Source organism: Crocodylus siamensis, chromosome 3 (genome assembly GCF_052110815.1).
Source record: "Crocodylus siamensis isolate JL-2025a chromosome 3, ASM5211081v1, whole genome shotgun sequence".
Taxonomy (NCBI): Eukaryota; Metazoa; Chordata; order Crocodylia; family Crocodylidae; genus Crocodylus; species Crocodylus siamensis.
In genome coordinates, this window is record NC_143397.1 from 173,340,350 (window position 1) to 173,352,576 (window position 12,227).

Here is a 12,227-nt window from a genome sequence, read left to right on the forward strand (position 1 = left end):
CAGCATCCCAGCATGCTCTCTGGGCTGGGCGGTTCCCATTTGCTCCCTGGCTGCAACTCTCCCAGAGCCTACAGGCATAGCAGGGTCTGCCTGGCTTCCCCCTGCCCTACCCACCCCCTCGCTGCTTAAGCAGAAATCCTACCCCCCCTCCCTCCCAACTCCCACAGCATGGACCCCAGCCCCACAGACCCTAAATATGTGGTATCCTAGTTAATGCCTAGAGGTGTCTGTCTGTGTCTCCAGTTTCACTGGGACAGGCAGGCAGACTAGTGACCGCTTAGGGCATTTCTGAGCTAATCAACAGGTCAGCTGGTAAGCTGTTCAAGAAGAGTTTTAACTAATGGAGAGAGGTTATTGTTTTGCTGATGAGATTATAAACACTGTTATCAGCTCCTTGCTGGCTTGCTTGCCTGTCAGTTTGCTGCAGACAGGTTAAAGAAGCAGGGTGGGAGATTGAAAAGTGGGGTGGGTAAAACAGCACAGCTCCAGGGCAAAGGTGAGCAGCTGGAGTTGTGAATGTCTACAGGGCTGTGCTGTGAATGTGTGTAGACATTCGTTATATCATGTTAATTTATTTGACATCAGGTTAACCCAGGCTGACTTAAAATTAGTTCACCTCTGAGGTGAAATAATTAGATTTCATAGACATTAGGGCTAGAAAGGACTGTGCAAGAAGGCCACCTCTGTTTCTCCCCAAAAACTCTGTTCTGTGACAATTTGATTAAGATGGGCCCTGCAGAGAGTACACACCTTACTCTATCTCTTTAGGTAACCTGAGCTGGATACATTCTTGAGGGAGGGGGGAAAACCTGCTCCCTCTACCTACGTGACTGGTATCACATACCTGGGTGAGGGGCTTGGGCTCCCTGGGGAGCTAGGAACTGCCAGTCTACCCAGCAACTAGTGATGCATTTCAAATTGGTTGACTGACAGCCAACAGGTGCTGGCCTCCATTGGACCCGGTAAATGAGGTCATAAGGGCTGTATAGGTTAAGGATTGCCCAGAAGGTGGGGAGCAGCAGCTAAGAGGAAGACTCAGAGAGAGAGAAGTGCTGCACCATCTGAAACTTGCTCTCTCTCTCAAAACTCATGATCAAGGAACTGCCTGCCTCCAGAGGGAATCTCCACCTGCCTCTGGATGATACTTGTGAGTAAGCTACTTGAGATCTAACTAGATATATAGCTTGCAGCAACTCAGATGCATGATCAAAGGCTACCCAGCCATGCTAGTTTGCTCTATGGGATTTCTCTCATATTGTTCTACCCTGTATCCTATTCCAACCCTACCCCTTGTAACCAGTAAAGTTCTTCTTTGTACCTAGCCTGGGAAACTTACTTGGGTGTGGGTCTAGATTATGCCCTGGGATCCCCTTGGTTCAGCTGACTAAGTGAAACCACTACTTGTGCTTCCTACTGAGAGAAGCACCCCCAAGTGCTTGAAGTGAGTCAAGTATTGTTGAGGGCTACTAGGTCTGTGTTTCCCAGGGTGCCCATGTTGCAAAATGGCAACGGCTATTGCTGGCAGTCATGCATTTGCAATTGCAAACTGGAAGTTGGTGTGTCTGCTTTACTCTGAGTGCCCAACTGTGCGCCTACACGACTGTTCACAGCCAGTTTGAATAGTATTCCTTAAACAAAGCATGAGGCTACACTTTGAAAAACAAAAAGAGAAATGAAATGCTCATTAAGTAATTACTGCAGAATAAGAAAGAGTTCCAGTGGAAAAATATAATCTATGACCATGTAAATAAAGATGTATTACATAGATTTCATAGACATTAGGGCTGGAAGGGACCTCAGAAGATCATCAAGTCCAGCCCCCCCGCAAAGGGCAGGAAGTCAGCTGGGGTCATAGGATCCCAGCAAGATAAGCATCCAATTTGCTCATGAAGGTGTTCAATGTAGATGCTTGAACCACCTCCGACGGCAGGCTGTTCCAGACCTCGGGGGCTCGGACAGTAAAGAAATTCTTCCTTATGTCCAGCCTGAAATGGTCTTGTAGTAGTTTATGACTGTTCGACCGCATCATCCCTTTGGGCACTCTGGTGAACAAATGTTCTCCCAGATCCTGGTGGTCACCCCTAATAAACTTATAGGTGGCCATCAGATCACCCCGAGCCTGTGCTTTTCCAGGCTAAAGAGCCCCATGGCTCTCAGCCTGTCATCGTAAGGTCTGTTTTCCTGACCTCTGATCATGTGCATGGCTCTCTTCTGGACTCTCTCAAGCTTCTCCACATCCTTTTTGAATTGTGGAGCCCAAAACTGGATGCAATACTATGAGGGAGCGGGGACTAGGGGTGGCTGTGAACTCCCTAGCGCCCCCTACCGTCACGTTAGGGTGACCTTAGCACCCTCAGAATCTCGCCCGCCACGACTTTGATGACCAATAAGTTGTATGGGAGGCTGCCTGTTTCCCTAGTGGATGGTATCGGTGTTCCTGCCCCTACTCCTAAATGGGGTATCTATATGCACCCCGCCTTAAGGGCTATGCGTGCCTCCAAACCTCCCCTTCAGCACGCCCCAAGCCTCGCAGCTGTTCTGGGGACGTTTGTACGCTCTTCGCCCACCTGGCGCCCCCTTGGGCCAGGCTCCTATCTCCAGCCCGCTCCCTGCGCCCTGGGCCTGTCTCGCTGCCGTCCAGCTAATCGCTGGCGCCCCCTGGGTCCGGCTCGCTACCACCGCCTAATACCGGCGCCCTTGGTTGGGCTTGCTACCGCCGCCCCGATGCCGGCGCCCTTGGGCGGGCTTCTCGCCGGTGTCCGGCTAATTGCTGGCGCCCCCTGGGTCCGGCTCGCTACCGCCGCCCCGATGCCGGCGCCCTTGGGTCGGCTAGTTACTGCTGCCCCGATGCCGGCGCCCTTGGGTCGGCTAGTTACTGCTGCCCCGATGCCGGCGCCCTTGGGTCGGCTAGTTACTGCTGCCCCGATGCCGGCGCCCTTGGGTCGGCTAGTTACTGCTGCCCCGATGCCGGCGCCCTTGGGTCGGCTAGTTACTGCTGCCCCGATGCCGGCGCCCTTGGGTCGGCTAGTTACTGCTGCCCCGATGCCGGCGCCCTTGGGTCGGCTAGTTACTGCTGCCCTGATGCCGGCGCCCTTGGGTCGGCTAAATCGCTTGTTCGGCCCCGCTCTGGGGCCGACGCCGCGCGCCTCGCGCTCTGTCCCTGCCCCGCTCTGGGGCCGACGCCGCGCGCCTCGCGCTCTGTCCCTGCCCCGCTCTGGGGCCGACGCCGCGCGCCTCGCGCTCTGTCCCTGCCCCGCTCTGGGGCCGACGCCGCGCGCCTCGCGCTCTGTCCCTGCCCCGCTCTGGGGCCTTGCCCCCTCCAGGGCCGACGCCGCGCGCCTCGCGCTCTGTCTCTGCCCCGCTCTGGGGCCTGGCCCTCTCCAGGGCCGACGCCGCACTCCGCACGCTAGGGGCACAGGCAATCACTGCCATGCCTGTCCCCTTGACCCTTCGCTGGGTCCGGTTGCCCCACTGGGCAAAACACCGCCCTTATAGGCTGGGGGTCTGCAACCCCGCACACTGCGCCTCCCTGGCAAAATACGGTGCCTCTCCGGCACTGACAGTAGTGCCCCGCTGGCACTGTGCCCCTACTGGGCACCAGGAACCCCCAAGCTACTGGGGAGCCCCCCGTGAAGCCTCCTCGCTCCCCTACAGCCTCACCCGGTCCTCCGGTGCAAACTGTAACATAAGCTCAAGCCATCTGGCTGCAACATAAACACAGAGGCTCTGTACTCCAAACCATAAACTCCAAGCCCCACCAGGGCTCTCAATCCTACCTCCCTTCAGGGTGTTCTTGTTCCCCGCATCATCGCAGCCGGTTAGTGTGATAAGGCTGCGACCACTAACACAGGCTGCTCCTGCTCCTGCTCCTGCTCCTGCTCCTGCTCCTGCTCCTGCTCCTGCTCCTGCTCCTGCTCCTGCTCCTGCTCCTGCTCCTGCTCCTGCTCCTGCAGCAGCCAGAAGGGAACTGTGTGGCAGGCTCCAGCCTAAGCTGTTTATAAAGGCCTGGCCCTGCCCCCTTCTGGCCACGTGACCCGCCTGGTCGCCCTGGTAACCGGCACCTGAGCTGCCTGGGTGATTGGCAGCTCTGCCAATCACACTCACAGTCACGGGGCACTTACGTGACTCCGTGACAAATACTCTAGCTGCGGCCTCACCAAGGCCGAGTACAGGGGGAGAAGGACATCCTGGGATTTGCTTGAGAAGCATCTATAAATGCAAGCCAGCGTTTTGGTCACTTTTTACTAGCCGTAGCATCACATTGCAGGCTCATCTTCATCTCGTGGTCAATGATGACTCCCAAGTCTCTTTCTTCCATAGTGCTACCCAGCGTAGCACTGCCGAGCCTATAAGGATGCTGCAGGGTTTTTTTCCCAAGATGGAGAACCTTGCATTTTTCGGTGTTAAACACCATCAGGTTCTCGTCCGCCCATTTGCTGAGCCTGTCCAGGTCAGCTTGGATCACCCGCCTGTCTTCTGGTATGGAAGCTTTGCCCCAAATTTTGGTGGCATTGGTGAACTTGGCCAGTCCGCTCCTGACTCCAATGTCCACATCATTAATGGAGATGTTGAACAATATGGGTCCAAGGATAGAGCCTTAGGGGACCCCACTAGTCACAGGACACCATGATGAGTGACTTCCATCAATTAATTCCCTCTGGGTCCGACCACAGAGCCAATTTCCCAGCCAGCGGATCGTGGTGGACCCAAGGCCACAATTGTCCAGTTTTGCCAAGAGGTGATCATGGGATACCAGATCGAAGGCTTTTTTTGAAGTCAAGATATATGACATCAATCTCTTCTCCCTTGTCCAGGTGATAGGTCACCTGGTTGTAGAAGGAAATGAGATTGGTCAAGCAAGACCTACCCACAACAAACCCATGCTGGCTATCCCTTAGGATGTTGGTGTCAACCAGTCCATTAAGGATGGCCTCTTTAATAAATTTTTCTAAGATCTTCCCCAGGATAGAAGTCAGGCTGATGGGCCTATAGCTAGCCGGATCCACTTTCCTCCCTTTCTTGAAGATCGGCACCACATTGGCCTTCTTCCAGTCTTCCGGCGCTACACCAAAGCACCAGGAGTTTTCAAAGATCTATGCCAGGGGCTGGGCTATGATGCTCGCCAGCTCCTTGAGTACTCTGGGGTGTAGATTGTCAGGGCCAGCTGACCTGAAGGTATCCAGCTTCTCAAGATGTTCCTTTACAAGGTCAGCATTGGTGGAGGGCAGGGGTTCTCCCTCACCCAGACCACCATGTCCCATAGCGGGCATGGATGTCCCATGAGACTGATGAAAGACCGACACAAAGTACCCATGTAATAGGTTGGCTTTTTCCTGGGCGTCAGTTGCCCCATTTGGTTCAGCGGGGTCCAATGTTGCCCTTGTTTTTCCTTCAGCTCCCCACATATCTGAAAAAGGACTTTTTATTGTCCTTGATGCTCGAAGCTAGTTGGAGTTCAGTTGCAGCCTTGGCTTTCCTGCATGCATACAAGTAAGCTAAATTAAGGTTACATAGGCAACCTCAATCCTAGCATTTTCTAAATTATGAGTGCTGGTTTTGCAACATAAACAGTGTTCTTGAAAATATTTTTTTATGCAGTGTGTATGTGTAAATATATACACTGGTGTATATATATTTATAGTGTGTACATACATGTGTAACTAGAAACAAGACACGAGCTCTTCTGAAGCTTTTAATTAATATTTTCAATGAATTCAATAGTACTGTGAATACATAGCACAATATGAAAGAGCACAGAAATGCTACATCAGAGGGAATTGCTGATAACATGTGCTCAGAAGTAACATACAAGAGGCAATTTATCTCCACCTATCTTTTAGTCTGTCTGTTCCTTTTGAAGTATGTTTAGACTAAAAAGCAATACCAACCTAAATCTAGTAAATAAGACCAAAAATACTTATTAAAGTGACTACAAGTTATTATCATTATACACCAACTAGCAAAACTTCAAAGTTCAATAGTTTCCATAAACAGTATTTACATAAATTACAGATGTGTTCTATATACTAAGCAAAATACTTTCTTATCTGAATCACAAGATTTCATTATTTTCAAAGTTCTTTTTGTACTTTCTGGGCCAAATTCAGAGATGGTATGTTGTAACTTTATACTTCCTTTGACCTACTTACACCCACTTACTGATGTGTAAAGGACTCTCAGTGGGTGTAAGAGGCTAAGGAGCCACAACAGGTTATAAGAAGTTAATTTAAAATCCTGACTAGGCAGGATACACTGCCTGTTCAGTTGCCTTTCTTGCTAGAGGATTAATAAATTGAAGTAAACTACAGATCGTGGAGATCAGAAGAAAATGTAAATCACATCAGCTTCAACTCCCTCTAGTGTTAGATAAGTTCATGAGACACCTTTTAAATGTCCTAGCCTACAAAAGAAGTAACAAAATCGGACTGGAGTGTACAGAACATTGCTAATGCTCTGCCTACTGCATATGGAACACTATCTGGCATCTTTAACTACCCTGTAAGCAATACTTCTTTTTGCTTACAGTGCACTTTCCTGCAAAGAGATGAATATAACTTAGATGGTGGCAGCCTTTCCAACTCCTATTGTAAATGGTAATTGATGATGCTTATTACCTCAAAATGCTTTGAATGTTGTGGGTTCTCTGCAATGCTATTCATTTCTTTTCTTTTCCCTGACACAAATCACACTATAGCTGGGGTTGTTTCCAAATATTATTCACTGCTGCTATCAAATAAAGTGTTTATATTTTGTCCCAACTCCAACAGAATAACATACACCATGGGGAAAGTATGAATTATTTTATTCCATGCTTTTTGTTGAAAAAAGTGGATTATAACCAAAGCAATTTTGTTATTAACATATGAAAAACTATCTGTGGAATGGCTTTATGAATGTTTGAAAATATGGCAGTAATTAATTGGGCCTGATTTTAATTCATTTTTAATTTAAACAATATAGTAACTGATTTTTTTTTTTGCCTTAAACTCTGAGTGCAGAGGAACTAAAATGTTTTGTTCATCAACATAGTCAATAAAGTTGAAATAACATTTCTAATCATTTTGGTGAAATAATATGCAAAGATGTTGGTTTATAATTTGCCAGGGAAAAAAGCCCCCAAATTCTTTATTCCAAATATGAAAAATATTATGAAGTGTTCCATCAGATATTAAACATATGAATCAGTGGTTCTCAGATGTCATCTGCAACTAATCATAAAAGGTGTCATTCTGGCGTGTTGTTTTTATTTAATTCTGGCTAATGTGATCTCCCAATCTGCTTTAGATCTAATGCTTTTGGAATAAAAAATGTTGCTATTTCTAAAAGTATAGTACCAGACAGAAGAATTCACAGTAATCCAAGCCAGAGAAGCTGCTGATAGAATGTGACTTGGAGCAGGACTAATATTAATATTCAGAAGGAATGACATAGAAAATCGAGTTTGGGACAGTTAGGTACAACTATATAGTTCAAGGCTTCCAGGTCCTGCTTCAATTATCTAGAGAACAAAAAAAAAAAAAGAAGGAAATTAAAATAAACTAAAAGAAAAGTCAAACTAATTAAATACTTTCAAATTTTGATGATAAATGGAAGAGACTGCATCATTCAGACTAAGGAAAAACTTGTCCGTAGGCTTTACAAAATGATTAGTAAATAACTTCACCATTTGTTCTGGATCATTTACAAACTCATTACCCAGATCCAAGGATAATATCTTTCTCCAGGCACAGATCCAAAAAGGTCATTAACTACAACACGAAATTGTTGATGGGAAACAAAGTTGAATACATTACAATATTCCATTTTTACTTTTCAAGCAAACATTTTGCATTAAACCCAAATGGTTCATTTTTTTCAGACAAGTGATCCCCTACATATGGTTCTAGAGCAGCATGCAACTCTCCTGAGTGAAGTTTACTCCATATGTTTGGGCTTCTTTGCACTGCACTTGGCACTGTCAAGTGAAGAGCTGCTCAAAAGGGCACTCCCAACATCACTCCACATGCAAACAGTGGGCGCATCTACACAAAATGTTTGCTGAGGAATAGACTAATTAGTTCCACAGTAAACATCTTGGTGTCTACATGGGCAAGGCTGTTAGTCTGGAGTAAACTAATAAACTCTGCAGCAGAGTAGTACTTGTAAATGCAAGTACTATCCTGCTGTAGAGTTTTTTACTCCATAGAAGTGCACGTGTAGATGCTGACCTGACTGCCTGGGGCACTGAGGGTGCTTCCATGCAGGGTCTGCCCACCAGCTAGCCCTGCACTGGAGCACCCTTACACCCCAGCCAGCTCCTCCACAGCACATTGAGCCAGGTCAGAGCAGCCCTGGGCTGGCAGGCTGATCCCTCAGGCTCCCTGCCAGCAGAGACTGCTCTGACCCAGCTCGAGGTGCCACAGTCCCAAGCACACATTCAAATGGCATGTACAGGAACAATAAACTATGGCACAATAAGCACCAGAGTTTATTCCTTCAAATTAATTACATGTGTAGATGTGCCCAGTATGGAGAACACATGGCCCAGAGCCTCTAGGACTACTTCAAATCCTTCCAAATGCTAATGGGGGGAGACACAATAGAAAGCAAATTCTAATGAAACTAAACATGCCTTATTATGAGATGTCTCCTGTATGTTGTCCATGTTTCAGCTTCATACACCAAGGTGAGTATGACAAGTTCTTGATAAACCATGAGTTTGGTTTCAGATCTGATGTTGTGATCTTTGAAAACCCATTTCTTCAGGTGTCCAAAGGCTGCACTTGCACATTTGAGGCAATGTTGGATTTCTTCGTCAATGTCAGGCTTCTGCAAAAGATAGCTTCTGAGGTACGGGAAATACTCAACATTCTCCAGAGTCTCGCCATGAATCTGGATTACCACAGCTGGGAACTGTTCATTAGCAGTTTGTTGGTGGAGGACCTTAGTTTTCTGAATGTTAAGTATCAGTCTCATTTTCTTGTATGCCTCGGTAAAGACGATTGCCTGAAGGTCTGCTTCTGAGTGAGCACACACTACAGCGTCATTAGCATACTGGAGCTCAATGATTGAGGTCGAGGTTGTCTTGGTTTTGGATCTGAGTTGGCTGAGGTTAAACAGCTTACCATCCATTTGGTAGTTTAGCTCCACTCTGGCTGGAAGCTTGTTGGTGATCAGATGTAGCATTGTGGTAAGGAATATTGAGAAGAATGTTGGACTGATGATGCAGCCTTGCTTAACTCCTGTTTTAACCTCAAAGGGATCTGTGATAGATCCATCACTGAAAAACAGTGTTTGCATCTTGGAGCAGGCAGAGAATCATGACAAATTTTGGTGTGTATCCATACTTCAGAAGGATCCTCCACAACACTTCTCAACTGACAGTGTAGAAAATTCCCATGAGATCAAAGAAGGTGATGCAGAGGCTTATGTTGTTGCCAGCATTTCTCCTGCAGCCAGCAAGCTGTTAAGATCATGTCAGTTGTGCCTCGTGATGCCCTAAACCCACACTAAGATTCCAGGAGGAGCTCTTCAGCAAGTGGAAGGAGTTGGTTTAGAAGGGTTCTCATAATGATCATTCTTGTGGTAGACAGTAAGGCCATCCCTCTGTAGTTTCCACAGTCAGAATTGTCTCCTTTCTTGAAGATTGAAGGTATCCCTGAGGTCATATGGGATTTCCTCATCATTCCAGATCCTTAAGATGAGGGCATGAAGCTATGATATGAACTCCTGAAGATTTCAGCAGGGATTCCATCCACTTCAGATACCCTGTTGTTCTTCATCTGCTTGATGGCTTTCCTCACATCATCAAAGATTGGAGGGATTCTGAGATCATTTCTGACTGGGTGTTGTGGGATGGAGTTGAGAACACTTTCATCAACAGCAAAGTCTTGGTTCAGAAGGTCTTCAACATGCTCCTTCCAATGGACGTTGATGGCTCCCCTTTCCTTGATCATGTCTCCACCATTCTTATATCTCAAGGAGGTTGGTCCCTGAGTGCTTGGACTATAGATGGCTGTGGTGGCACTGTACAAACTACACATATTCTGCATGTAGGTGAGATGTTGAATCTCTTTAGCCATGTCTTCTCATCATTTGTTTTTAATATCATGGGTCCACCTTTGCACCTCTGCCTTGGCTAGTTGGAGATTCAATTTCTTTTGCTTGGAGTTGGTGTCATTTTGCCAAGCACAAAATGCCACACACTTGAGATTAATCAACTCTTGGATCTCCAGGTCATTCTCATCAAACCAGTCTTGATGTTTCCTGGTAGAGAATCCAAGTGTCTATTTATAGGCTTTGATAACAGTGGTCTTGAGGGCACCTCACACACTGGTGACATTCGCCTATTGTTGTTGATTGGAATTCACCATTTTTTTGTTGAGGCACTGGTGGAAGAGGTCTTGCTTGCTTGGATCCTTGAGTCCTTCAACACTGATCTTCCATTGGCATTGCTTCTGCTGCAGCCATCATTTGAGAGCCAGTTTGAGTGACATACTTGAGTCGATGAGTCCGTGATCAGTCCAGCAATCATCAGCTCCTAGCATAGCTTGAGTGATGCAGACATCTTTGCGATCCCAGGCAGAGATGATGACATAGTCAATCAGGTGCAATGCTTAGATTATGGGTGTTGTCATGATGTGTTTTGTCTATTTTTCTGGTGGAACGGAGTGTTGGTGATGATGCATTTGATCAAGAGGAGGATGCCGTTGGAGTTGACCTTTCCTACTTCTTCCTTGCTGATGGTTCTGTTCCAGACATTATGGTCTCTTCCAACTCTGGTGTTGAAATCACTGAGAAGAATAAGTCTGCCTCCCTCTGGAACGTCAGAAAGGATTTGGTCAAGGTTGGCATAGAATTTCTCCTTGGCTTCATCGGCAGCCCCAAGAGTGGGGCATATGCTATGATGATAGTGGCATATTGGCTCCCTGCCAGTTTAAGACTGAAAGTCATGAGGTGCTCTATGAGGTGCTCATTCAGGGGTAGTCACCTCCTGTTCTTTGAGCTGCCTATCTCCTGCTCTCCCAGTCTTGCTCAGGACAGCTACACTGATGTTGTGTCACCTGAGTCCTCAGGCCATGATTGCAGTGCAGTGCTCCAGGCGTTCACTGTTAGGTTTGTCTATAAGTGTTCTGATGTTCCAGGTCCCAAAAATGATGATGCGTCTTCGCTAGTATTTTCAACCACAGTAAAGATGATCCTACTGGATGCAGCTATGCAGTCAGAAAGAAATGCAAAGTACTGTATTAGATGGGCTATGTTTAGGGCACCTTTCCTAGCCCCCTTCCCATGTGGGATGAGCAGAGCGGATCCTGAAGAGGGCTGCTTAGTCATGGTCACAGCTATCAAACCGCACTCCTGTCTCATCCAAGTGCTAGATGACCTTTTTGTAACTGTCACCTTCATGCCAGTTCATGATTAGGAGCTTCCAGACCTCACAACCCTGCCTCTCTCACCATTAGCTGGTAGCCAAAGGGCTTGTGGAATGTTCTGGAAAAGCTGTTTTCATGGAAGATGCCTGAAACAGCTTAGCCCTTGAAGCCCAGGCATGAGCCCAAAGGCTCCAAAATCAAGCAATACACCATGAGGAATGACCGATGCTGACTCACCACACTAGCATCAATTCAAAGCTTCTGTCCAGTTTGGGATCCTCTAAGTGGTGCATTATAGTGCCCTGGGCTGCTTGTACAGAATCCCAGTGGCTGTCTTGTAGGACCTTAACACCCCCTGGCCCTTACTGCAAGGGTCTGGTCTTAGACTTCAGGGGCCTCCTGTAGCCCATGCCGTAGTATAGATCTTGGGGCTTGAGGAAGTGCAGAGTCCCCAGATTCCCTTTAGAGTCTGATGCTGCTGTCTAAGGCCTGTTCAGGCTCAGCATTTAGACCTTCTGGTTGGTCCTCCTTCACCCAGGGTCCCTCTGACCTGCAATTGGTCCTAGGGTGCAGGGTGTTTGGATGACCAGTGATTGGGACCAAGTAGTGTGTTAGGGCTAGATGAAGAGTGATCCCATGGAGAGGCATTTTGCCACAGGCAGCACAACCCAAGGTCTCAGGGGATGGCCCAAGTAGGAGAAGGCAGCAGTTGCCTGAAAATAGCAGGAAACTATTAGTATCAGCAGGTAAAGAAATGCTGGTTTGATTTTTGTTGTTGTGAAAAGCAATTGTACCTGGGTGAAAGGATGGGCCAGTGTTTAGGGCACTAGCCTGAAATTTAGGAAAACTAAGTTCTAGCCATGTAACTTTCTAGCC